At 50.6% G+C, this 24,567-nt stretch overlaps 1 protein-coding gene, 1 long non-coding RNA gene and 1 pseudogene across 68 annotated transcripts in view; 1 reads left to right on the forward strand and 2 right to left on the reverse strand.

Annotated features, from left to right (window-relative positions):
* LOC118151076 (uncharacterized) overlaps window positions 1-24,567 on the forward strand; it is a 207,101-nt gene that overhangs the window by 90,294 nt on the left and 92,240 nt on the right. The window lies entirely within an intron of this gene.
* Window positions 3,969-24,567, reverse strand: part of LOC103790770 (uncharacterized) — a 54,186-nt gene continuing 33,587 nt past the window's right edge. For 20 of the 39 annotated variants that reach the window (XR_013529118.1, XR_013529114.1, XR_013529102.1 and 17 more), the window contains 5 exons: window positions 23,094-23,242; window positions 21,120-21,242; window positions 19,630-19,688; window positions 5,736-13,959; window positions 3,971-4,612 (listed from right to left, as the gene is read on the reverse strand). This is a non-coding gene — a long non-coding RNA (uncharacterized LOC103790770). Of the gene's footprint in view, window positions 4,613-5,735; window positions 13,960-19,629; window positions 19,711-21,119; window positions 21,243-23,093; window positions 23,243-24,567 lie in introns of all 39 variants that reach the window. The other 19 variants (XR_013529126.1, XR_013529125.1, XR_013529112.1 and 16 more) reach the window with 6 other exon arrangements.
* On the reverse strand, window positions 21,757-21,856 carry LOC144580275 (U6 spliceosomal RNA; annotated as a pseudogene).

A 24,567-nucleotide genomic window follows, 5' to 3' on the forward strand; every position in this document is an offset into this window, starting at 1 on the left:
CAGAATATTACCATTCTTGGCGTTATTTTTATTTTCCTCACACTATTTTTCTTTGGACTGAATTACAATAACAGAAGTAAACATCAAATTATAAAAGTTAAAGAGCAATGCCTGGCTCAGTGGCTCCTGCCTGTAATCCCAGCACTTTGGGAGGCCAAGGTGAGTGGATCACGAGGTCAGGAGATCGAGGCCATCCTGGGAAACGTGATAAAATTTTTTCTCTACTAAAAGTATAAAAGTTAGCTGAGCATGGTGTTGGGCACATGTAGTCCCAGCTACTCAGGAGGCTTAGGCAGGAGAATCGCTTGATCCTGGGACACGGAAGTTGCAGTGAGCTGAGATTGTGCCACCTCACTTCAGCCTGGTGACAGACCGAGACTCCATCTGAAAAATAAAAAGTCAATTCCAGGGAAGGCCAGCCCAGACCAGGCCAGGCCAGGCGATTCCAGGGAAGAAATGCCAGGCCAGGCTATTCCAGGCAAAAAAAGGCCAGGCCAGGTCAGGCTATTCCAGAGAAGGGAAGGCCAGGCCAGGCAATTCCAGGGAAAGGAAGGCCAGGCCAGGCCAGGCTATTCCAGAGAAGGGAAGGCCAGGCCAGGCAATTCCAGGGATGAGGAGGCCAGGCAAGGACAGGACAGGCCAGGCAAGTCCAGGGAAGGGAAGACTAGGCCAGACCAGGCCAGGCCAGGGAATTCCAGGGAAGGGAAGTTGTGGGTGAAGATGGAAACTGCAGATTAAAGAGAATCATGACACATTTATCTTTTTCATAATTTTAATGAATGTTGAATGAAAAGGTATCACTTGCACATAGGCATTTATCTGAAGTTCAGAAATTCTCCCACCTTACTTTAGTTTCTGCAGCTTCTGTTGTATTGGGCAAATGAAACATATATATTTAAACTAAACACAAACAAATATGTAGTTATTTTTTATCAATCGATCTATTCATCTAACTCCCTATTTGTACAAAAAGACTTTTGAATTAATTATCACCTTTTTTTGTGAGTCAGTCTCACTCTGTTACCCAGGCTGGAGTTAAATGGTACCATCTCGGCTCACTGCAACCTCTGCCTCCCGGGCTCAGGTGGTTTTTGTCCCTCAGCCTCTCGAGTAGTTGGGGTTACAGGCGCCCTCCACAATGCCTGGATAACTTTGGAATTTTTAGTAAAGAGAGTGTGTCACCATGTTGGCCAGGCGGGTCTCGAACTCCCAACTTCAAGTGATCCACCGACCTTGGCCTCCCAAAATGCTGAGATTGCAGGCATGAGATATAGCACCCAGCCATATCATGTAATGTTGAGTTATTTTTTGGTAATTGAAAATTATATTTGTTACCTCTCTGTCTCTGTCTCTCTCTCAACAGGGTCTCACTCTGTTTCCCAGGCTGAAACCTCAAACTCCTGGGTTCTAGTGATCCACTGCCTCACCCTCCTGAGTAGCTGGGACTGCAGGTGCTCATTACCATAACTGGTTGATAATTTTTTATAGAGACGGGATCTTGCTATGTTGCTCATGCTTGTCTTGAACTCCTGAGTTCAAGCGATCTGCCCACCTCAGCCTCCCAAATTGTTGGAATTACAGGCATGAGCCACATGCCCAGCCTCTTTTACTTTTCTATAGGACTTAGATTACTTTATAATAATTACAAATAATTTTTTAAAAAGCCATCATTATTCTAAGCCTTTCAAAATTAAGCAGTAATTAAGAATGAGCTACACAAAGTAGTATTTATTCAGCACAAATTATATACTAGGTATTTTGCATATAGTGGACCACCTAATTGACATATCAAGGCAGGAATTATGATCTTGATTTTCTGGGAGAGAAAATTGACACAATTATTTCATAACACTAGAGTTACACAGTTACACAGCTGCTGCCAAAACAAGTGCCCATCCCAACAGCCTCCACCATCTGCTTTTATCAAATTCAACCCCCTACTTCTGCCTCCATATCTGTGTACAAGAATGTATGCATGCATGCACACGTGCACGTGTGTGCATGTGCACACACACACACACACACACACACACACACACTCCTGCAGTATTTCATCTGCCTAGGCCAGGAAATTGTCATGACAAACCAAATGCAATAACTATTTCCTTACAAAAGCTGTTATTCAATATCGCCAGGATTTGGGAAATAGTTACTGATTCCACACTGATGAGGGTCACAATGAGGTTTCAAGAGAAGTAATTACAAAGCATCCTAATGAATGCAAAAGGCTATGATGTTCAGATACATCAAGCCCTTTGAGATGCTCCACTGGAAGGTCGTTGAGCTGCCAAGTACTATTGACTCAGGGTCGTCTTGGTCCATGGTCATTAATAATGATACTTTGCACTTCTTTCCTATTTGTGCTAAGGCTCGTTTCAAAAGCTGGAAGCAGCTTATCAATTTCTGGGTATGCAAATATCTCTTTCACAAGGTTTATGGGGGGTGTGTGTGCATGCTACGAAAAGGTATACACACAAATATTCACATATAAATATATACACACATATCTACATGTGTTTATACTACACTAATTAAAAGGTAAATCCTTAATGATCCATAAAGAGAAAATGGCAGAGCAGGTGTAGTGCCTGACACTTGTAATCCCAGCACAGTGGGAGGTTGAGTGGGGAGGATCAGTTGAGCCCAAGAGTTTGAAACTGGGTGAGACCCTGTGTCTACACAAATATAAGAATTAGATGGGCATGGCAGCTCTCCCACCTACTCAGAAGGCCAAGGTGGGAGGATCGCTTAAGCCAGGAAGGCAGGAGTTGCAGTGAGCCGAGATCACACCACTGCACTTCAGCTTGAATGACAAAGCAGTAACTTGTCTCAAAAGAGAAAGAAAAAAATTGATATTTCAGAAAACTTTAAAATATCTATATATTCACAAAAGTATATAACCATAGTATATTAATCAAAAAGTAAATTATTAGTTGTACATGGCAAGCAAAGGACAGGCCATGGATGATGGTTCATGTTTGTAATCTCAGCAGTTTGAGAGACCCAGGAAGGAGGATTATTGTTGTCCAAGAGTTTAAGACCAGCTTACCTGAAAAACTTGGTGAAACCCCATCTATATTAATAATACAATGTGATATGGCTGGCCTAGAGTTAGAACCTGTACACTGCCGTTTTATAAAAGACAAAACTGTTTCCATTCTCCTCACAATACCTGCTAACCTTGGCCTCTGTAAACTGCTAGTTTACTTTGCAGAATGCAAAGACGTAGAGCTGCATACCTTCTCTTATCTGTAACTGCCAGAATTGGTGGCCTTTGTTTACCGGTAATGACCAGAGGAAGCACCCCCAGATAATTCCATCCTGATGCAAAGTAACTAAAAAATCTGTGGACCCCACACCTGCCCAAATAATGTTAAACTAATGTTTATCTTGACTTCTGTAAACCACTTAAGTGGCAACTGGAATGACAAAAGTCGCCTGGCCCTTGGACTGTCCAGAGCCCCATCACCCTCCGCTCTGCCCACGAGGTGATTTACAGCCCCTGAAATGTCTGAAGACTTTAATCCCATCCCCGCTCCTCACCTCCACTCCCAAGGTGGTTTTGCGGGTATAAAAAAATCTTGTCACCCATCTTTCTCTGCCACGGGATGGACAGACGTGAGTCCTCTGTGGTCGCCGGCAATAAACCCTGCAATTTGGCATACATTTGTCTTGGTGTTGACTTTCTATGCTCGGCCCGATACAACAACAAAAATTAGCCGGTCTTGGTGGCACGCACCTATCATCCCAGCTACTCCGGAGGCTGAGGTAGGAGAATCACTTGAACCCAGGAGGCCAAGGCTGCAGTGAGCTGAGATCCTGCCACTGAACTCTAGACTGGGCAACTGAGACTACATCTCAAAAAAAAAAAAAAGACCAGCCTGAGCAAGAGAACCAACTTCTCAAACCAAACCAGAAACTAGTCAGAAATGGCAACGTCTGCCTCTAGTCCCAGCTACTGAAGATGATGACTGGGGAAAATCAGTGGAGGCCAAAAGGCCAAGGCTGCAGTGGAGACATGATCACATGATGACACCCAAGCCTGGGTGACAGAGCACGAGGATAAAAAAGTTAACAGGAAAAAATATAAAAAACAAGACCTGAAATGAGCAGCTACCATGTCCAGGGCAAAGACAGACCGACAAAGCAGAGGCTTAATCTGCTCTGAACCCCCAGAAGACAAGAAAAACAATGAGACATTAAATAAAACAGACCACACTGTAAAATGACACAGGCAGAATTTACTACAAATCGGTCAGAATTACACTTTCAAGATTAAAAGTAGAGATAGGCATTTAGCCAAGGCACACTGCGAGAAACTAAACACGAGAGTCCAGGGAAGCTTTGGGATTCTAGATGCAGTTGAAAATCAAAGACATATAGAGCTGGATCGACAAGAGGCCATTATAACGCATGTGCACTGCAGAAAAAGCCACCATGAGAGGAGATGAGACTTGAGTGTCCATTAAGAGGCAGGAGAAGAGCCCGAAGAGGCCATCGTGAGGCAGGAACTGAGGTGAAAATGTCCACGGCAAAACAGGAGTTGCATCTTCAGAGGCAGACATGACTAAGCAGATGGTCTTGGAGACGCCAGTGTGTACGAAAGAAAGACCTGCCAAAAGGGTTGAAAAACAGCTATTAAATAAGCCTCAGGAGGCCCACATGAGATAACATCTAGGCTTTGATAGACAGCTTTGAGGAAAGCACTGTGTCTGTCCTGACCACCGGGAGGCCGAAGGAGGGCCTGAAAAGTCCATATGAGGAAGGCTGAGGTGTACAGAATTTACCAAGACGTGGGAAGAAGCTGGGCCTGTGATGCTTCTTGCAAGGAAAGACTGGGGCTTCCAGACACAGCAGGGAGGAAGAGCTGGGCCTAAAGAGGCTGACCTGAAGACATTTTGGGAATAAGGAGGATGCCAGAATGCCAGTGCTGGGCCTGGCAGGGCCACCGGGAGGCACCAGCTTGGTCTGATGGGGACACGGGGAGGCTGGGGGAGGGCCTGAAAATAAAGGCTGCCACAGAGGCAGGAACTAAGCCTGAGCAGTGGCCACGGTGATGCCACGAGCTGGGCCTGGAGGGTCCATTGAAAAGTGGAGGGCGGGCCCGGAGAGGAAGCTTCGGGCCTGGATAAGCTGCCAGGAGGAAGGAGCTGGCCTGGGAGAGTCCATGATAGGCGAGCTCAGCAGAGGAAGGCCGCTGCGAGGCAGAACCTGGGTCTAGACTCGAGGCCAGCGTGAGGATAAGCTGGGTCCGGAGACGTTTGTCACAGGCATGAGCTGGGCCTCAATGAATCAGTGTCAGTGAGGAACTGGGCCTGTGGACATAGCCGGGATGCAGGAAAGCAAGCAGGATCTTGGCCTGGGGAAGCCACCAGCAGGCAGCAACTGGGGCTGGGGAGGCTGCGGGAAGTCCAGAGCTGGCCTGGAGCAGCCAACATCAGGCGGTAGCGGGGTCTGTCAAGGCCACCAGGAGGCAGAATGGCAGCCTGGAAAGCCCCACTTGAGAACACTTTGGGCTGACAGATGAAAGGCCACAGAAAGCTGGCCAGGGGCCGAGCCAAAAAAAGCTGCCAGAAGGCAGGACAGGCCGGTAGACAGGGCCAGGAGGAGGATCTGGATCTGGGGAGTCCCCCAGAAAGGAGGCATACGCTGGACCTCCCGAAGAGGCTGACAGGAAGCAGAGGCTGGGCCCACGGGGCCTTTGGGAGGCAGAAGCTTGACTTGGAGGAACCCACCTGATGAAGTTTTGCGCCCATGAGGAGGAGACGCCAGGAGGGCAGGAGCTGGGCCTGGAGAGGCTGAATTCAGGACCTAATACTGGGCATCCCATGGCCAGCAGGAGGAGGCAACAGGAGCCGGGCTGGCAGAAGCCGACTTGGGAATGTCTGGGGCCTGGAGATGCCCTGGGAGGACAGGAGCTGAGCTCAGAGAGGCCACTAATGAGGCATGAGCCGGGTGGGCCTGGAGAGCCTGAGTCGGTAGTCTGAGCTTTTGGGCCTACAAAGGCCATCGGGAGCTGTGCAGGAGCCAAGTCCACAGAGGTTGCTGCAAGAAAAATTCGCATGTTGGGCCTGTAGATGCTGCTGAGAGGAGGCGCTGGGCCCAGAGAGGCCGACCTGAAGATGTTCTGGACACGAAGAGGATGCCAGAAGGCCAACGCTGGGCTCAGCAGGTCCCCCTGGGAGGCACTGGCTTGGTCCCAGGGGACCATGAAGAGGCAGGGGTCTGGGCCCATGGAAACAGGCTGCCACAAAGGCAGAAGCGGAGTCTGAAGGGTCCTCTGCGAGGCGGAGGCTGGGCCCGAGGGCCTAGCACAGGCAGGAGCCCGGTGTGGGGAGGCTGGGCCCAGAGAGAAACCTTTAGGCCCTGACAGGCCGCCGGGGACAGGAGCTGGCCCGTGAGAGTCCATCACAAGTGAGCTGGGCTGAGAAAGGCCGGTGCGAGGGAGGACCTGTGCCCAGAGTAGAGGCCAGCGCCAGGCGATAGCTGGCTCCACAGGCGTCTTTCAGAGGCATGAATTGGGCCTCAATTGGCCAGTGTGAAGGAGGCGCTGGGCCTGTGGATGCAGTCGGAATGCAGGCAGGCAGCCAGGCAGGTAGGCAAGATCTTGGACTGCGGAAGCAGCCAGCAGGCAGCAGCTGGGGCCAAGGAGGCTGCGGGGAGTTCAAAGCATGGCCCTGGGGCCCAGTCCTGCTTTGTCCTCCCGCTGGCCTTGGGAGGCCCAAGCACTGGGTAATGAAGTCTGCCTCAACAGGTCACCCTCCTGCCCTCCTGGCAGCACCGTCCAACGTGGGTGCAATACGCCATCACGTGGTCCCCTCTAGAACCAGTTCCTGCGTCCCAGTGGCCCCCTGGGGCCCAGCTTCTGATTCCCATCAGGTGGCCTCTCCAGGAGGCCCATCCTCTGCCTCCCTACTGGCAGCCTCACCAGGCCTGGATCCTCATCCTGGCCACGTCTACAGGCCCATGTTTTGCCCCCGGCAGCCTGTTTTGGCTTGGCTCCAGTCCAGCTCCCAGCGGCCTTTTGTCTGTTGGTGTGAAGCTTCCTCAGGTGGGGCCTTCTAAGTGTCCCTTCTGTAGAGGCCACCGGGAGGCAAAAGGGAGGCCCGGAAGGCCTTACCTGAGAAAGCCTTGGGCCGACAGACAAAAGCCCGCCAGGAGCTGGCCAGGAGCCGAGCCAAAAACCGCTGCTGGGGACTAGGTTTGATAACTCACGCCTGTAATCCCGGCACTTTGGGAGGCAGAGGCGGGTGGATCACGAGCTCATGAGATCGAGACCATCCTGATCAACATGGTGAAACCCCGTCTCACCTAAAAATACAAAAAATTAGCTGGCCATGGTGGTGTGTGCCTGCAATGCCAGATACTCAGGAGGCTGAGGCAGGAGAACTGCCTGAACCCAGGAGGCGGAGGTTGTGGAGAGCTGAGATCGCGCCATTGCACTGAAGCCTGGGCAAGAAGAGCGAAACTCCATTTCAAAAAAAAAAAAAATTAGCTGGGCACGGTGGCGGGTGCCTGTAATCCCAGCTACTCAGGAGGCTGAGGCAGGAGAATTGCCTGAACCCAGGAGGCGGAGGTTGCGGTGAGCCGAGATTGCGCCATTCTACTCCAGCCAGGGTAACAAGAGCAAAATTCTGTCTCCAAAAAAAAAAAAAAAAAAATACAAAATATTAACTGGGCATTGTGGTGCATGCCTGTAATCCCAGCTACTCAGGAGGCTGAGGTAGGAGAATTGCCTGAACTCAAAAGGCGGAGGTTGAGGTGAGCTGAAAGCACACCATTGCACTCCCGCCTGGGTAACAAGAGAAAAACTCCGTCTCAAAAAAAAAAAAAAAAAAGGCTGCCAGGGGCAAAATATGGGCCCGTAGACGTGGCCAGGAGGAGGATCCAGACCTGGAGAGGTCGCCAGTACAGAGGCAGAGGCTAGGTGTCCAGAAGAGGCTGAAGGGAAGCAGGAGCTAAGCCTAGGGGGCCTTTGGGAGGCACGAGCTGGCCCTAGAATGGCCCACGTGATGACGTTTGCACCCATGTGGAGGAGACTCCAAGAGGACTGAAGCTGGGCCTGGAGAGGCTGAATTCAGAACCCAATGCTTGAACCTGCAGAGGCCAATAGGAGGTGTCCGGAGCTGAGCCTGGAGAAGCCAACTCTGGGACATCTGGGGCCTCTAGGCACCCTGGGTGGGCAGAAGGTGAGCCCGGAGAGGCCAGCATGAGGCATGAGCCGGGTAGTCCTGGAGAGCCTGAGTCGATGGTCTGAGCTTTTGGGCCTACAAAGGCTGTCGGGAGCTGGGCAGGAGCCGAGTCCACACAGGTTGCTGCGAGGCAAATTCAGAAGTTGGGCCTGTAGACGCTGCCGAGGAGGCGCTGGACCCCGAGAGGCCGACTGAAGATATTCTGGACACGAAGAGGATGCCAGAAGGCAAACACTGGGCCCGGCAGGGCCCACTGGGAGGCACTGGCTTGGTCCCAGGGGACCACGGGAAGGTTGGGGTCTGGGCCTGTGGAAACAGGCTGCCACAAAGGCATAAGTGGGGTCTGAAAGGTCCTCTGAGAGGCGGAGGCTGGGCCCGAGGGCCTAGTGCAGGCAGGAGCCCGGTGTGGGGTGGCTGGGCCCGGAGTGGAAGCTTTGGGCCCTGACAGGCCACCGGGGGACAGGAGCTGGCCTGCGAGTGTCCATCACAAGTGATCTGGGCTGAGAGAGGCCGGTGCGAGGGAGGACCTGCGCCCAGAGTAGAGGCCATCACCAGGCGATAGCTCGCTCCAGAGACGTCTTTCAGAGGCATGAATCGGGCCTCAACTGGCCAGTGTGAGGGAGGAGCTGGGCCTGTGGATGCAGCCAAGATGCAGGGAGGCAGGCAGGCAGGCAGGAAAGATGTTGGCCTGCGGAAGCAGCCAGCAGGCAGCAGCTGGGGCTGCGGGGGCAGCGGGGAGTCCAGAGCTCAGCCCTGAGGCCCAGTCCTGCTTTGTCCTCCCGCTGGCCTCGGGAGGCCCAAGCACTGGGTCATGAAGTCTGCCTCTGCAGATCCAGCTCCTGCCCTCCCGGCAGCACCCCCCAACGTGGGCGCAGTACATCATCACGTGGTCCCCTCCAGGGCCAGCTCCTGCATCCCAGTGGCCCCCTGGGGCCCAGCTCCTGATTCCCATCAGGTGGCCTCTCCAGGAGGCCCAGCCTCTACCTCCCTACTGGTAGCCTCACCAGACCTGGATCCTCATACTGGCCACGTTTTCGGGCTCAATTTTGCCCCCGGCAGCCTCTTTCGGCTCAGCTCCTCGCCTGCTCATGGCAGGTTTTCATCTGTCGGCATGAAGCTTCTTCAGGTGGGGCTTTCGGGCGTCCCTTCTGCCTCCCGGTGTCCTCAATAGAAGGGACACCCAGAAGGCCCCACCTGAGAAACCTTTGGGTTGACAGACAAAAGGCCGCTGGGAGCTGGCCAGGAGCTGAGCCAAAAGATGCTGCTGGGGTCCAGGCGCAGTAACTCACGCCTGTAATCCCGGCACTTTGGGAGGCAGAGGCGGGTGGATCAGGAGATCAGGAGATCGAGACCATCCTGGTCAACATGGTGAAACCCCGTCTCACCTAAAAATACAAAAAATTAGCTGGGCATGTTGGCGTGTGCCTTAATCCCAGGTACTCAGGAGGCTGAGGCAGAAGAATTGCCTGAACGCAGGAGGCGGAGGTTGCAGTGATCCAAGATGGCGACATTGCACTCCAGCCTGGGTAACAAAAGCGAAACTCTGTCTCAAAAAAAAAAAAAATTAGCCAAACACGGTGGCACCTGCTTGTAATCCCAGCTACTCAGGCAACTGAGGCAGGAGAATTGCCTGAACCCAGGAAACAGAGGCTGAGGTGAGCCGAGATTACACCATTGCACTCACGGCTGGGTAACAAGGGCAAAACTGCGTATCAAAAAAAAAAAAAATAAGGCTGCCGGGGGCAAAGCTTGGCCCGTAGACATGGCCAGGAGGAGGATCCAGGCCTGGAGAGGCCACCAGTACAGAGGCAGAGGGTAGGCATCCAGAAGAGGCTGATGGGAGGCAGGAGGTAAGCCCAGGGGGCCTTTGGGAGGCACGAGCTGGCCCAAGAAGGGCCCACATGATGATGTTTTGCACCCATGGGGAGGAGACGCCAGAAGGACTGAAGCTGGGCCTCGAGAGGCTGAATTGAGAACCCAATGCTTGAACCTGCAGAGGCCAATAGGAGGAGTCTGGAGCCGGGCCTGGAGAAGCCAACTCTGGAACATCTGGGGCATATAGTCACCCTGGGTGGGCAGAAGGTGAGCCCGGAGAGGCCAGCGTGAGGCATGAGCCGGGTAGTGCTGGAGAGCCTGAGTCGATGGTCTGAGCATTCGGGCATACAAAGCCCGTCAGGAGCTGGGCAGGAGCCGAGTCCACAGAGGTTGCTGTGAGGCAAATTCAGAAGTTGGGCCTGTAGATGCTGCCGAGAGGAGGCGCTGGGCCCCGAGGGGCCTACCTGAAGACATTCTGCAGCTCGAGAGGATGCCACCAGGCAAATGCTGGGTCTAAGAGGGCAGTCTGGAGCACCAGTTTGGCCTGAGGGGGCCACCGGGAGGCCAGGAGCTGGGCCTGTGGAGACAGGCTGCCACAGAGGCAGGAGCTGGTCTGAGCGGAGCCCACGATGAGCCCACGAGCTCGTCTGTGGGGGTCCACTGAGAGGCGGATGCTCAACCCGGAGGGGCTTAGTGCTGGCAGGAGCCAGGCCTGGAGAGGCCAGGCCCGGAGAGGAAGCTTCGGGCCTGCACAGGCCGCTGGGATGCAGGAGCTGAACAGAGAGTTTATGAGAGGCAAGCTGGGCTAAGAAAAGCCGGTGCAAGGAAGAAACAAAAAATACAAAAAATTAGCTGGGCATGGTGGTGCATGCCTGTAATCCCAGCTCCTCAGGAGGCTGAGGCAGGAGAATTGCCTGAACTCAGGAGGCGGACGTTGAGGTGAGCCGAGATCACACCATTGTACTCGCGGCTGGGTAACAAGAGCAGAACTGCATTTCAAAAAAAAAAAAAAGGCTGCCAGGGGCAAAGCTTTGGACCATAGACATGGCCAGGAGGAGGATCCAGGCTTGGCGAAGCCACCAGTACAGAAGCAGAGGGTAGGCATCCAGAAGAGGCTGATGGGAGGCAGAAGGTAAGCCCAGGGGGCCTTTGGGAGGCACGAGCCGGCCCTAGAAGGGCCCACGTGATGACGTTTTGCACCCATAAAAAGGAGACGCCAGGAGGACTGAAGCTGGCCCTGGAGAGGCTGAATTGAGAACCCAATGCTTGAACCTGAAGAGGCCAATATGAGGAGTCTGGAGCCGGGCCTGGAGAAGCCAACTCTGGGACATCTGGGGCCTCTAGGCACCCTGGGTGGGCAGGTGAGCCTGGAGAGGCCAGCGTGAGGCATGAGCCGGGTAGTCCTGGAGAGCCTGAGTCGATGGTCTGAGGGTTCGGGCCTACAAAGGCCGTCGGGAGCTGGGCAGGAGCCGAGTCCACAGAGGTTGCTGTGAGGCAAATTCAGAAGTTGGGCCTGTAGACGCTGCCGAGAGGAGGCGCTAGGCCCCGAGAGGCCTACCTGAAGACATTCTGCGGCTCGAGAGGATGCCACCAGGCCAATGCTGGGTCTAAGAGGGCAGTCTGGAGCACCGGTTTGGCCCGAGGAGGCCACCAGGAGGCCAGGAGCTGGACCTGTGGAGACAGGCTGCCACAGAGGCAGGAGGTGGTCTGAGCGGAGCCCACGATGAGGCCACAAACTGGGTCTCGGGGGTCCACTGAGAGGCGGACGCTCAACCCGGAGGCGTTTAGTGCTGGAAGGAGCCAGGCCTGGAGAGGCCAGGCCCGGAGAAAAAGCTTCGGGCCTGGACAGGCCACTGGGATGCAGGAGCTGAACAGAGAGTTTATGAGAGGCAAGCTGGGCTAAGAAAAGCCGGTGCGAGGAAGGAAAAAAAAAACAAAAAATTAGCTGGGCATGTTGGCGCATGCCTGTAATCCCAGCTACTCAGGAGGTTGAGGCAGGAGTATTGCCTGAACCCAGGAGGCGGACGTTGAGGTGAGCCGAGATCACACCATTGCACGCATGGCTGGGTAAGAAGAGCAAAACTGCGTTTCAAAAAAAAAAAAAAAGGCTACCGGGGGCAATGTTGGGGCCTTTGGCCTGGGCCCAGACTCAAGGCCAGTACAAGGCGATAGCTAAGTCCAGAGACATCTGCTAGAGGCCAAGTTGGGCCTCAACTGGCCAGTGTGAGGGAGGCGTTGGGTTTGTGGACAAAGTCGGGAGGTAGGCAGGATCTTGGCCTGGGGAAGTGGCCGACAGACAGTGGATGGTGCTGGGGGTGCTGTAGGGAGACCAGAACTGGGCATGGAGAGGCCAATGTCAGGATGTAGCTGGGCCTGTCAAGGCCACCGGGAGGCAGAAGGGACACCCCAAAAGCCCTGAGGAAGCTTCGGGCCGACAGACGAAAGGCCGTCGTGAGCTGGCCAGGAGCTGAGCCAAAAGAGGATGCCAGGGGGCAAAATGTCGGCCGGTAGATACAGCCAGCAGGACGATCCGGGTGTGCGGAGGCCACCAGTAGGTGGCAGAGGCTGGGCCTACAGAGATGAACCTGAGGAACCAATGCTTGGGCCTCCCAAGGCCAGCAGGATGAGGCAGCAGGAGCCGGGCCAGCAGAAGCTGACTCAGGAACGTCTGGGGCCTGGAGATGCCCTGGGAGGGCAGAAGCCGAGCCTGGAGAGGCCAGCGTGAGACATGAGCTGGGTGGGTCTGGAGAGCCTGAGTCGAGGGCCTGAGCTTTCGGGCCTACAAAGGCCACCAGGAGCTGTGGAGGGACTGAGTCCCCAGAGGTTGCTGCGAGGCAAATTCAAACACTGAGCCCATAGACACGGCCGAGAGCAGGAGCTGGGCCCCGAAAGGCCAACCTGAAGACATTCTGGGCATGGAGAGGATGCCAGCAGGCCAATGCTGGGTGCGGGACGGCCACCGGGAGGCACCGGCTTGGCCTGATATAGCCACGTGGAGGCTGGGGGCAGGGCCTGTGGATACAGGCTGCCACAGAGGCAGGAGGTGGGCCTGAGCAGAGGCCACGGTGATGCCATGAGCTGGGCCTGGAGGGTCCACTGAAAGGCAGAGGCTGGGCCCGGTATGGGCCTGGCGCAAGCAGGAGATAAGCCTGGGGAGGCCGGGCCCAAAGAGGAAGCTTTGGGCCTGAACAGGCCGCTGGAAGGCAGGAGCTGGCCTGGGAGAGTCAATGATAGGCGAGCTGGGCTGAGGAAGACCCCTGCGAGGAAGTGCCTGGGCCTAGACTCGAGGCAAGAGTGAGGCGAGAGCTGGGTCCGGAGAGGTTTGCCACAGGCATGAGCTGGGCCCCAACAGGCCAGTGTGAGGGGGCGCTGGGCCTGTGGATGCAGGCAGGCAGGCAGGCAGGCAGGCAGGCAGTTAGGAAGGCAGGCAGAATCTTGGCCTGGGGAAGCCACCAGCAGGGAGCAGCTGGTGATGGGGCGGCTGCGGAGAGTCCAGAGCTGGGCCCGCTGGGGCCAATGTCAGGTGGTAACAGGGCCAGTCCAGGCCACCAGGAGGCAGAACAAAGGCCTGAAAAGCCCCACTTGAGAAAGCTTCGGGCCTACAGAAGAAAGGCCGCTGGAAGCTGGTCAGAAGCTGAGCAAAAAGCAGCTGCCGGGAGGCAGGACGTGGTCCAGTAGATGAGGCCAGGAGGAGGATCTGGGCCTGGAAAGGCCACCAGAAGGGAGGCATAGGCTGGACCTCCCGGAGAGGCTGAGGGGAGGCAGAAGCTGGGCCCCAGGGGGCCGTTGGGAGGCAGCAGCTGGCCCTGGAGGCACCCATGTGAGGATATCTTGCACCCATGTGGAGGAGACGCCAGGAGAGCAGGAGCTGGGCCTGGAGAGGCCGACTTCAGGACCCAATGCTCGGGCCTCCTGAGGCCAGCAGGAGCACACAGCAGGAGAAAAACTCCATCTTCAATGACAATAATACTAAAATTATTAAGTATCAATATAAATAATCCTTTTGTTTCTTTGAGACAGAGTCTCACTCTTTCCCCAAGGCTGGAACCAAGCATATAATCTCGGTTCACTGCAACCTCTGCCCCACCTCCCAGTTCAAAGGATTCTCCTGTGTCAGCCTCTGAAGTAGCTTGGATTACAGGCACCCACCACCATGCCCGGCTAATTTGTGTTTTTGTTTTTTTTTTTTTGAGACGGAGTTTCACTCCTTACCCAGGCTGGAGTGCAATGGTGCGTTCTCCGCTCACTGCAACCGCCGCCTCCTGGGTTCAGGCAATTCTCCGGCCTCAGCCTCCTGAGTAGCTGGGATTACAGGCACGCGCCACCATGCCCAGCTAATTTTTTGTATTTTTAGTAGAGACGGGGTTTCACCTTGTTGACCAGGATGGTCTCGATCTCTTGACCTCGTGATCCACCCGCCTTGGCCTCCCAAAGTAATCTTTGTTTTTTAGTAGAGATAAGGTTTTGCCATGTTGGCAAAGCTGGTCTTGAACTCCTGACCTCAGGTAATCCACCAGGCTCATTCTCCCAAAGTGTTGGGAATGCAGGCGTAAATCACTGCGCCCAGCCCGATTAACATATTTTTTAAAACACTGATTAGTCAGGCAACAACACCGGGCAGGGGTCTCCTCATTCCCAGTGATGAAAACCACACTCCATGGCTCCAGGGTTGCAAGGGCTGCAGAGCCAAAAGGCTCTGACTTGAGATTTCATTACTTTATTTGTATTGCGAGACAAGGTCCTGCTTTGCCACCCAGCCTGGAGTGCAGTTGTGCACTTGTAGCCCACTGCAGCCTCAATGTCCTGGGCTCAAGCCATCTTCCTGCCTCAGCTCCCCAGTGCTGATACTACAGTTGAGTGCCACCATACCTGGCTAGTTTGTAATTTTTTTGTAGAGTGTGGAGTCTTGCTATGTTGCCCAAGCTGGCCTCAAACTCCTGACCTCAAGAGATCTGCCCACCTCAGCCTCCTGAGTAGCTGAGACTACGAGTACACAGCACCATGCCTAGCTACATTTATTTTATTAAATTTTGAAAAACATTTTTGTAGAGAGGCGGTCTTGCTATGTTTCCCAGGCTGGTCTTGAACTTCTGCTCTTAAAAGTTACTCCCATCTCTGCTTCCCAAAAATCTGGGACTACAGACATGAACCACTGCACTGCACCTGAAGAGATTTCTTTAATCTAGCATCCCATATTTGGTAACACTGGACAAGGCTGTAGAGTTTTCAACACTTCATAATTCAGTAAGAATCAAACTCAACCTTGACCCCTGCCTTCTCTCACACCCCACATCCAGTCTGTCAGGAAATCCTGTTGACTGTCTTCACCATGTACTGAAGATCTCCACCCAGCAACTCACTGGAATCCTCCCCCCTACTTCTCTCTTCTTACCATCTCTCACCACCACCATGACCCTGGTCAGGACCACTATCATCTTCCACCTGGATGTTACCAAAGCTTGACCCCCATGCTTCTTCCCAAATCTTCCCACAGTCTTTCTCAACTCAGCAACCAGAGAATGCTTTTACATCAGGAGACAGATCACGTCCTGACAGATCAACTCCTGACAGATCAGGAGACAAATCAGATCAGAATCTTCCCACAGGTCCCATCTCATAGTAAAAGCCAAAGCCCCAGCAATAGCCTCCCAGGGCTTACACAATCTACACCGATCCCCACCCAGCAACTCCATGGCCTCCTCCCCTAATTCTCTCCCCCTCTCCTGCTCCACTGGCCTCCTTCCAGAGCCTCGGACACTTTATTCTGTTGTTTCTGCCCACAATGCTCCTCCTTCAGCACCTCGGCCACCTCCTTCCCCTCTAAGTCTTTGCTCCATTTTCACTTAGGAGGCCACCCCTGACCTTTCTATTTAACACCGCCATCTGTCTCCATTTCCACCGTGTTCAAGTTTTTTTTGTTTTCAAAACAAGATCTCACTCTGATCCACCAAGGCTGGAGCAGAGTGGTGCAATCACAGCTCGCTGCAACCTCGAATTCCTAGGCTCAACCGATCCTTCCACCTCAAGACTCCCTAGTAGCTGGAACGATAGGGGCATGCCATCATGCCTGGCTAATTTGTTTTATGTTGAAATGGGGTTTCACTCTTCTTGCTCAAGCTGGAGTGCAATGGTGCAATCCCAGCTCACTGCAACCTCCACCTCCCAGGTTCAAGTGATTCTTCAGCCTCAGCCTCCAAAGTAGCTGGGATCACAGCTGTGTGCCACCATGCCTAATTTTCGTATTTTTAGTAGAGATGGGGGTTTGTCATGTTGGCCAGGCTGGTCTCAAACTCCTGACCTCAGGTGATCCTTGGCCTCCCAAAATGTTAGGATTACAGGAGTGAGCCACCACACCCGGTCAATTTAATTTTTCGTAGAGACAGGGTCTCACTATGTTGCCCAGGCTGATCTTGGATTCCTGGCCTCAAGTGATCCTCCTGCTAGGATTGCTAAAGTGCTGGGATTACCACCATCAGCCACGATGCTTGGTGTCATATTTATTTCCTCTTGCTGCTGCCACACACTACTCTATATTAGTCCCTTGAAACACCACAAATCTACCAACTTACAGTTCTGCGAATCAGAAGCCCAAATTAGGTTTAACAAGGCTAAAGTTAAGGTGTCAGCAGGGCTGCATTCCTTCTCGAGGCTCTAAAGTCTTCCTTTGGCTTTTCCAGCTTCTAGAAGCCACCCCCATTCCTTGGATCATGGCCATTAACTCCATCTTTAAAGCCAGAAGTGAAACCTCTGCAAATCTCCCTCTCTAACTCTGCTTCCACCACCACATCTCCTGCTCCAATTCTGACTCTTCTAACCTCTTTCTTTTATAAGGATCTTTGTGACTGCTGGGCATGGTGGATTCCACCCATAATCCCAACACTTTGGGAAGTCAAGGCAGGAGGTATATTTAAGGCCTGGAGTTTGAAACTAGCCTGGACAACATAGTGAGATCCCACCTCTACAAAAGCATAACAATAAATATTAGCCAGACATGGTGGTGAGCGCCTGCAGTCCCAGCTACTTGAGAGGCTGACGTGAAATAATGACTTTAGCCCAGGAGTTTGAGATCGGCCTGGGCAACATAACTGAATCTCATCTCTACAAAAATGAGCTGGGCATGGGTGACATGCATGTGTAGTCCCAGCTACTCTGAAGTCTGAGATGGGAAGATCACTTGAGCTCAGGAGGTCAAAGCTATAGTGAGCTATGATCATATCACTGTGCTCCAGCCTAGATGACACAGGGAGATTGTCTCAAAAAAAAAAAAAAAAGAAAAGAAATATATACTTGTTCTCTGTCCACGGTTCCTGGCACAGAGCTTTGAATGCTTATAAAGACCTCAGTCATAGAGGTTGATAGCATCAACTTTAGTTTTAATATTTGGTCTTGGCCCCAGCTTTCTAACACAAGAGACTCTTACGAACTTTGGGATCTCCAGCATGCTAAGATGCATTTGGAAATTCTTATCCCCAGTTGAGATGACTGGGTGGCTGCACGCTCCTTGATTTCTTCAGGAGGAGGGCTGATTGCCAGAGAAAGCAACCACATGATTAGAGGCTTAGAACTTTTAGCCTCACCTGCTGAAATCCAGGAGGTGAGAGTGGCTGAAGATTGACTGAATTACCAATGGCCAAAGATTTTATCAATCATGCTTGCATAGTACAGCCTCTGTAAACACCCTGGACAACAGGGTTTGCAGAGCTTCTGGGTGCTGAACACAGGAGCTGCTGGGAGGGCGGCGTGTTGAACACAGGGCATGGAAGCTCTGTGTACCTCCCACTTACCTTCCCTTGGGCATCCATCTTTCTTTCGTTTCTTTCTCCCTTTCCTTCCTTTCTTTTTCCTCTTTCTTTTTTTTAAAAGACAAGTTCTGGCTCTTTTCTCCAGGCTAGAGTGCAGTCGCACAATTTCAGCTCACCATAACCTAAGTTTCCCCAGCCCCCAGCTCAATGCATCCTCACCTCAGCTTTCCTATTAGCTGGAACTACAGGTGCACACCACCACACCTAGTTATTTATTTTTATTTACTTTTTGAGACAAAATCTTGCTCAGTAGCCCAGGCTGGAGTGCAGTAGCATGATGTCAGCTCACTGCAACCTCTGCATCCTGGGTTCAAGTGATTCTCCTGCCTCAGCCTCCTCAGTAGCTGGGACTACAGGTGCATATCAACACACCCAGCTGATTTCTGTATTCTTTATAGAGAGGGTTTCACCATGTTTCCCAGGCTGAACTCAAACTCCTGCGTTTAAGAGATCCTCCCAACTCAACCTCCCAAAGTGCTGGGATCACAGGCATGAGCCACTGCATCCAGCATGCACATCTCTTTCACTGGCTGTTTCTGAGACATATCCTTTACAGTGAACCAGGAACAGAAAACGAACTGACAGATGTGGTGGCTCACATCTGTAATCCCAGCACTTTAAGTGACTGAGGTGGGAGGATCACTAGGGCCCAGGAATTTGTGGCCAGCCCGGGCAACAAAACAAAATCCCATCGCTACAAAAAAATAAATTAGCCAGATGTGGTGGCGCAGGCGTGCAGTCTCAGCTACTAGAGAGCGGGGAGGACCACTTGGGCCCAGGCAGTTGAGGCTGCAGTGAGCTATGACTGCAACATTGCACACCGGCCTGGGCAACAAAATGAGACCCTGTCTCTCAGAAAAAAAGAAAATAAACTGCTTTTCTGAGTTCTGTAAGCTGTTCAAGCAAATGATTAAATCAAAGAAGGGGGTCTTGAGAACGCCTGATTTGTAATAGCTTGGTCAAAGGTACAGGTGAAAACCTAATACTTGCCATTGGCATCTGAAGTGGGGGTAGTCTCATGGGACTAAACGCCTAACCTGCAGGGTCTGTGCCAGCTCCAGGTAGTGTCAGAATAACATTGTGGGATGCCCAGTTACTATCCGGAACACTGGAGAATTTGGTGTATGAGCTCCACACACACAGTCAGTCAGTCAAAGTGTGTGACTAGAGAGAAACCTGGGCTTTTCTTTCACCTAGCGGCCTAACTGCATAGGAGAAGCAATACATGGTGCTCATGAAAAGAGCAAGCATTAAAGTCAATGCAGTCCCTACAGCTGACTCAGCTTAATATCCATGTGAGCTTGGGGAAATCACTCATCATCCCTGTCTTTATCACCTCATTCATAAAATGGGGATAACTGGTACCTGCCTGTGACTTTTTGAGAATTCAGGAAATATTACACTTGATGTTACTGTGATCATCACACCTATTCCAAACTATCTGACAGGGACAGTGATGGATGATAACATCACCAGATCAGAAACCGTAGTGAGGCCTCTCAAGCAAAATTCCATACAAACAAATTACTGTCTCTCCAGAGCCTTCCTGCCACACCTAATTCCCCACTCCCTGAACCGAATGTGCCATCTTAATTGTCCAGGTCTTTACAGTGCTGGTTTCCCTGCCCATTCCCCATCCCTCCACATCCCCCTTCGCTCCCTACTCTCACACAACTCTTCCTCATCTTTCAAAGGCCAGTTTCACTGTCACCTTATCTGGAAGCTTCTCACACTCTCCAGAAGAGCTTCCCATTGCCCGTGATGTGATGCGTGCACTATTATTTGATCATTTTTGAGTTATTGTCCAAGTCTTTTTGTACCTGAGTAACATGATGCCCAGTCTCCTCCTGAACTCTGATGTCTTTCATGGTAGATCCAGCTGGAAGTGACAAAAAGACATTCTTTAAAAATAAAAGAAGGAATGAGGCGGACATCCATCCAATCCCATAAAAATTTTATAAGATACATGAAAAGCAAACAAAATCCAAGAGCTTCTAGGAAAAACATTAGAGGGAAGCTGTTACTGGGAGACATGCTAAAGGGTTAATTTTTATTGTATTTTACTTTTTTGAGAAAGAATCTTGCTCTATCCCCTAGGCTGGACCGCAGTGGTACAATCACAGCTCATTGCAGACTCAACCTACACGACTTCAGCAATATTCCAACCTAATTTTTATTTTATTTAAGAAATGCATTCTTACTTTTATTAAAGCTGGACTACAGCTTACTGCAGCCTCGACCTCCTAGGCTCAAGTGATCCTCCAGTCTCAGTAGCTGGGACTACAGGTGTGGACCGCAATGTCCAGCTCATGCTATCTTTAATTTTTTTTTAGAGACAATGTGCTGCTATGTCGACGAGGCTGGTGGTGATCCTTTTCCCTCAAGCAGTTCTCCCACCTCAGCCTTCCAAAGTGCTGGGATTACAGGTGTGAGCTGCCACACCCGCCGCAACCTGCTGAGGAGCTTAATTTTTAATGATATAAAGAGCTCAAAGCAAATGTTAGAAGGAGCCTAAATGGCTATAGAGGCTGACTGGTCAATTGTGATATATCCATATAATAAAACATTAGGCAACCGTGAAAAGGATTCAGATAGATCGATAGAAATTGACAAAGATGTCCACGAATTATGAAAATGAAAAGTGATATTCAATTAGCCCATATGTATTTGAAGAATATGGCCAATTATTTCCTGAGATAAGATTATGGGTCTAATGCGTAAAGGAAATTTTTTACTTCTTCATTTAAAAGTCTTTACTATTTTTATAATTTAATAAAAGATTAAATATATAGATCATCTAATTAGTAAAAGACATGGTAACTCTATAAATAAACAGAAAAGACATGGACAGCCCAGCCTTGGTGGCTGACGCTTATAATAGCAGCACTTTGGGAGGGGGCAGTGGGAGAATTGCTTGAGGCCAGGAATTCCAGACCAGACTGGGAAACATGGCAAGACCTCGTCTCTATTAAAAATCAAAAATAATTAGCCAGACATGGTGGCATGTGCCTATAGTTCCAGTTACTGAGGTGGAAGGATCACCTGAGCCCAGGAGGTCAAGGCTGCAGTGAGTCGAGACTGTACCACCATACTCAAGCCTGGGCTACAGAGTGAGACTTGGTCTCACCAAAAAAAAAAGAAGGAGCAAAAAGAAAGCTAGCTGGGCACGGTAGCTCACACCTGTAACCCCAGCATTTTGGGAGGCTGACTCAGTTGGATCACTTGAAATACGGAGTTCGAGACCAGCCTGACAAACATGGAGAAACCCTGTCTCTAGTGAAAATACTCAGCCAGGTATGGTGGCACATGCCTGTAATTCCAGCTATTCTGCAGACTGAGGCAAGAGGATGGCTTGAATCCAAGAGAAGGAGGTTGCAGTCAGCAGAGATTGTGCCGTTGCACTCCAGCCTAGGAAACAAGAGTGAAACTTCATCTGAAAAAGAAAGAAAGAAAGCGACAAAGAGAAAGCTAATAAACTAAGATAAGAAAATATATATTAAAATGTAACAAAATTTATGAGGCCTTTCATTTATTAAAAATAATCAAACAAAAAATAACTTGTTATTGTACCCTGTGCCAGCAAAGGTGCAGTGAAATGGGCATTTTCTTTTACTATTAGTGATGTTAAATTGTATACAAGCCTTCCACCAGGGTAAAGCTTGGAAATTTTTAAAAAAGAATACAGTGACTCACTCTACTGCCTCCTCCAACTCCTGGCCTCAAGCAATCCTCCCACCTCAGCCTCCCAAAGTGTTGGAATTATAGGCCGACAGCCACCATGCCTGAAAGCTCGGCAGTTTACATCAAGTGTAACAAGAATGCCAATGTCCTGTGACTCACAGTAATCTCCTTTCTGGAAATATCATCTTCAGATACAATTCAACCTAAGCAGAAGGTCATATGCACAAACACGGTGAAAATCTAGGAGTAATATTTTTCTGTTTTAAAAACATACGGAACACTTCACAAATTTGCACGTCATTCTTGCACAGAGGCCATGCCAATCTCTCTATTGCTCCAACTTCAGTATATGTGCTACTGAAGCAAGCATGAGTAATTTAAGATAGAGCGGTTAAGCAAAATAAGGAAGAGTTATGGGGAACTTAGAAATCTATGGTATTTATAGGCACCTAGTAACAGCTCAGTAAATATTAGCTGCTACTTTTATTATCTTTATGGTAATTCCACTCAATTAAAAATTGTCATTTAAAATTTACCACTGTCATGGAACATCATGTATTTAACAGTGTAATTGTAAAAACAGATAGAGGCTGGGTGTGGTGGCTCACACTTACAATCCCAGCAGTTTGGGAGGCCAAGGCAGGTGGGTCACCTGAGGTCAGGGGTTCAAGACTAGCCTGATCAACATCGAGTAACCCCATCTCTACTAAAAAATACAAAATTAGTCAGGTGTGGTGGCGCCTGTAATCCCACCTACTCAGGAAGCCGAGGCAGGTGAATCACTTGAACCTGGGAGGTGGAGGTTGTGGTGAGCTGAGAGTGCACCATTGCTCTCCAGCCTGGGAGCAAAAGAGCAAAACGCCATCTCGGAAAAAAAAAAAAAAGTCCCAGCACAGAGACTCACAGCCGTAATCCCAGCACTTTGGGAGGTTGAGGCCAGGCAGATCACCAGATCACCTGCAGTCAGGAGTTCAAGACCAGTCTGGCCAACATGGTGAAACCCTATCTCTACGAAAATACAAAAATTAGCTGGGCATGATGGCAGGTACCTGTAATCTTAGCCCACTCTTAACCCTGGGAGGCGGAGGTTGCAGTGAGCTGAGATTGTGCCATTGCACTCCAGCCTAGGCAACAGAGCAAGACTGTCTCAAAAACAAAACAAAACAAAACAAAACAAAACAAAACAAAACATACCATTTGTCCCCTGGCATATGGGGGAATTGGTTCCAACTCCCCAATATCTGTGAATACCAAAATCCATGCAAGCATCTGTAGTCCCAGCTACTTGTGAGGCTGAGGAAGGAGTGCTTTCGCCCAGGAGGTTGAGGCTGCACTGAGCCATAATTTTGCACCACTGCACTCCAGTCTGGGCAACAGAGTGAGAAACTAGGTTGACTTTTAAATATAATTTTTCAGTTCACTTGAGAATTTGGTCAGAACTGTGGCATATAAAAATTCTTCATAGAATAATTATCTAATCAAATTCATGCTAGAATTGGGAACAGAAAATGTTTTGTTGACTCTTTATTCCTTCACTTGCTGTTACATAAACTATGGCCAGTGGGCACTTACCAACCAGAAGTGTTATCTCAGAGCTACTCACAATGAAAGGTGATGTCTAGGGCCCAGGTGTGTTGAGGTCTCCATGCCTTGGCTATGGGTGAGTAGGACTTATAGGTCAATCCATTTTCTATATTCCAGCTCTGGAAAACTTGGGTTTATCCATCTTGATAAGATGTAATTTAAATTTAACTTGGCAAGAAACACAAACGGAAGAAAGGTTATGAAACCACAGGATGGTCCTTGTTCTCAAGGGACTCTTCAGCTTAGGTGCTTCTGTACAAAAGGAGTGACATTGTCGAAAACTCATCACAGGTCAAGTGAGGTGCCTCATATCCATAATCCCAGCCCACTGGGAGACTAAGACAGGAGGATCCCGTGAGGCCAAGAGTTTAAGACCAGCCTTGGTGACACAGTGAAACCTCATCTCTACAAAAAACATTAGAAAATGAGCTGGGTATGGCAGCACATTCCTATAGTCCTAGCTACCCTAGCAGGCTTAAGTGGGAGGATAGTTGAACCCAGGAAGTGGAAGCTGCTGTGAGCAATGATCTCACCACTACACTCCAGCCTGGGTAACAGAGTGAGACCATGTCTACACACACACACACCCCTCAGTCTGTCCAGCCTTGACTAATAAAAAGGGTCTTCCGGTTACAGAACAGGTGTGCTCTTTTGTAGGACACGAAGGGACCAGCAAGCGTGTTCACAGCCTTTCCTCATCCTCTGCTTAGTTTTCCAAGAACCTTCAAGGGAGTCCCGAGGGAAAGGACAAATCTTCTGGTTGCCAGAGGAGAAATATGCCTCCTATGTCAATTGATAAAGGGAACACCTGCCATGAAAACCAGGAAGTTCTGCTAAGATGAACCACTCCCTACGACACTGACCTATGCAGGAAACATGAGAAACTGGAGTTTGTGGACCAATAATATTGAAGGTCACATTCCAGATTGTGGAGATCTAACCAAAGTACAGCCTTTCCACAAGGCACTGCCAAATAACAGCTTGCTGCCTCCATTGGGGCACTGCCGCCGTATCTCTGGCTCTCATTTCACCGGGAGATGCTCTATTCCAGCTTCCTCTTGCATTTTGTAATCTGTAGATCCTGGGGTAAGACCTCACAACATAGCAGACTGCTGAGTCCATGCTGATCTACAGATCTGACTTCAGATTCTAGCAGGAATCTTTCAGTTTGAGGAATTAAAGAGGAGAAAAAATGGACCCAGCCTGGCACTGGCCAGCTTAGCAGTCCGAAGATAGAAGCTGCTCAAAATGACTACAGTGCTTCTGATTTTCTTAGTCTGACCTTCCTCCTAGGGCTCTTTGGATGAGATTTATTTCTCCTTGTTGAAGAAATTGTTTGCTAGACTACAAAAACTTTTAAGGAAGAATGAAATATTAAAATATAGTTTTCTCCTAAAGAGCACTCAAAAGTATAATCCCACCAGTGCTGGATCTATTTCTCTCTCTCTCTCTCTCTCTTTTTTCTTTTCTGAGATAGGGTCTCACTCTGTTAC

Source organism: Callithrix jacchus, chromosome 18, assembly GCF_049354715.1.
Source record: "Callithrix jacchus isolate 240 chromosome 18, calJac240_pri, whole genome shotgun sequence".
In the NCBI taxonomy this organism is placed as follows: Eukaryota; Metazoa; Chordata; class Mammalia; order Primates; family Cebidae; genus Callithrix; species Callithrix jacchus.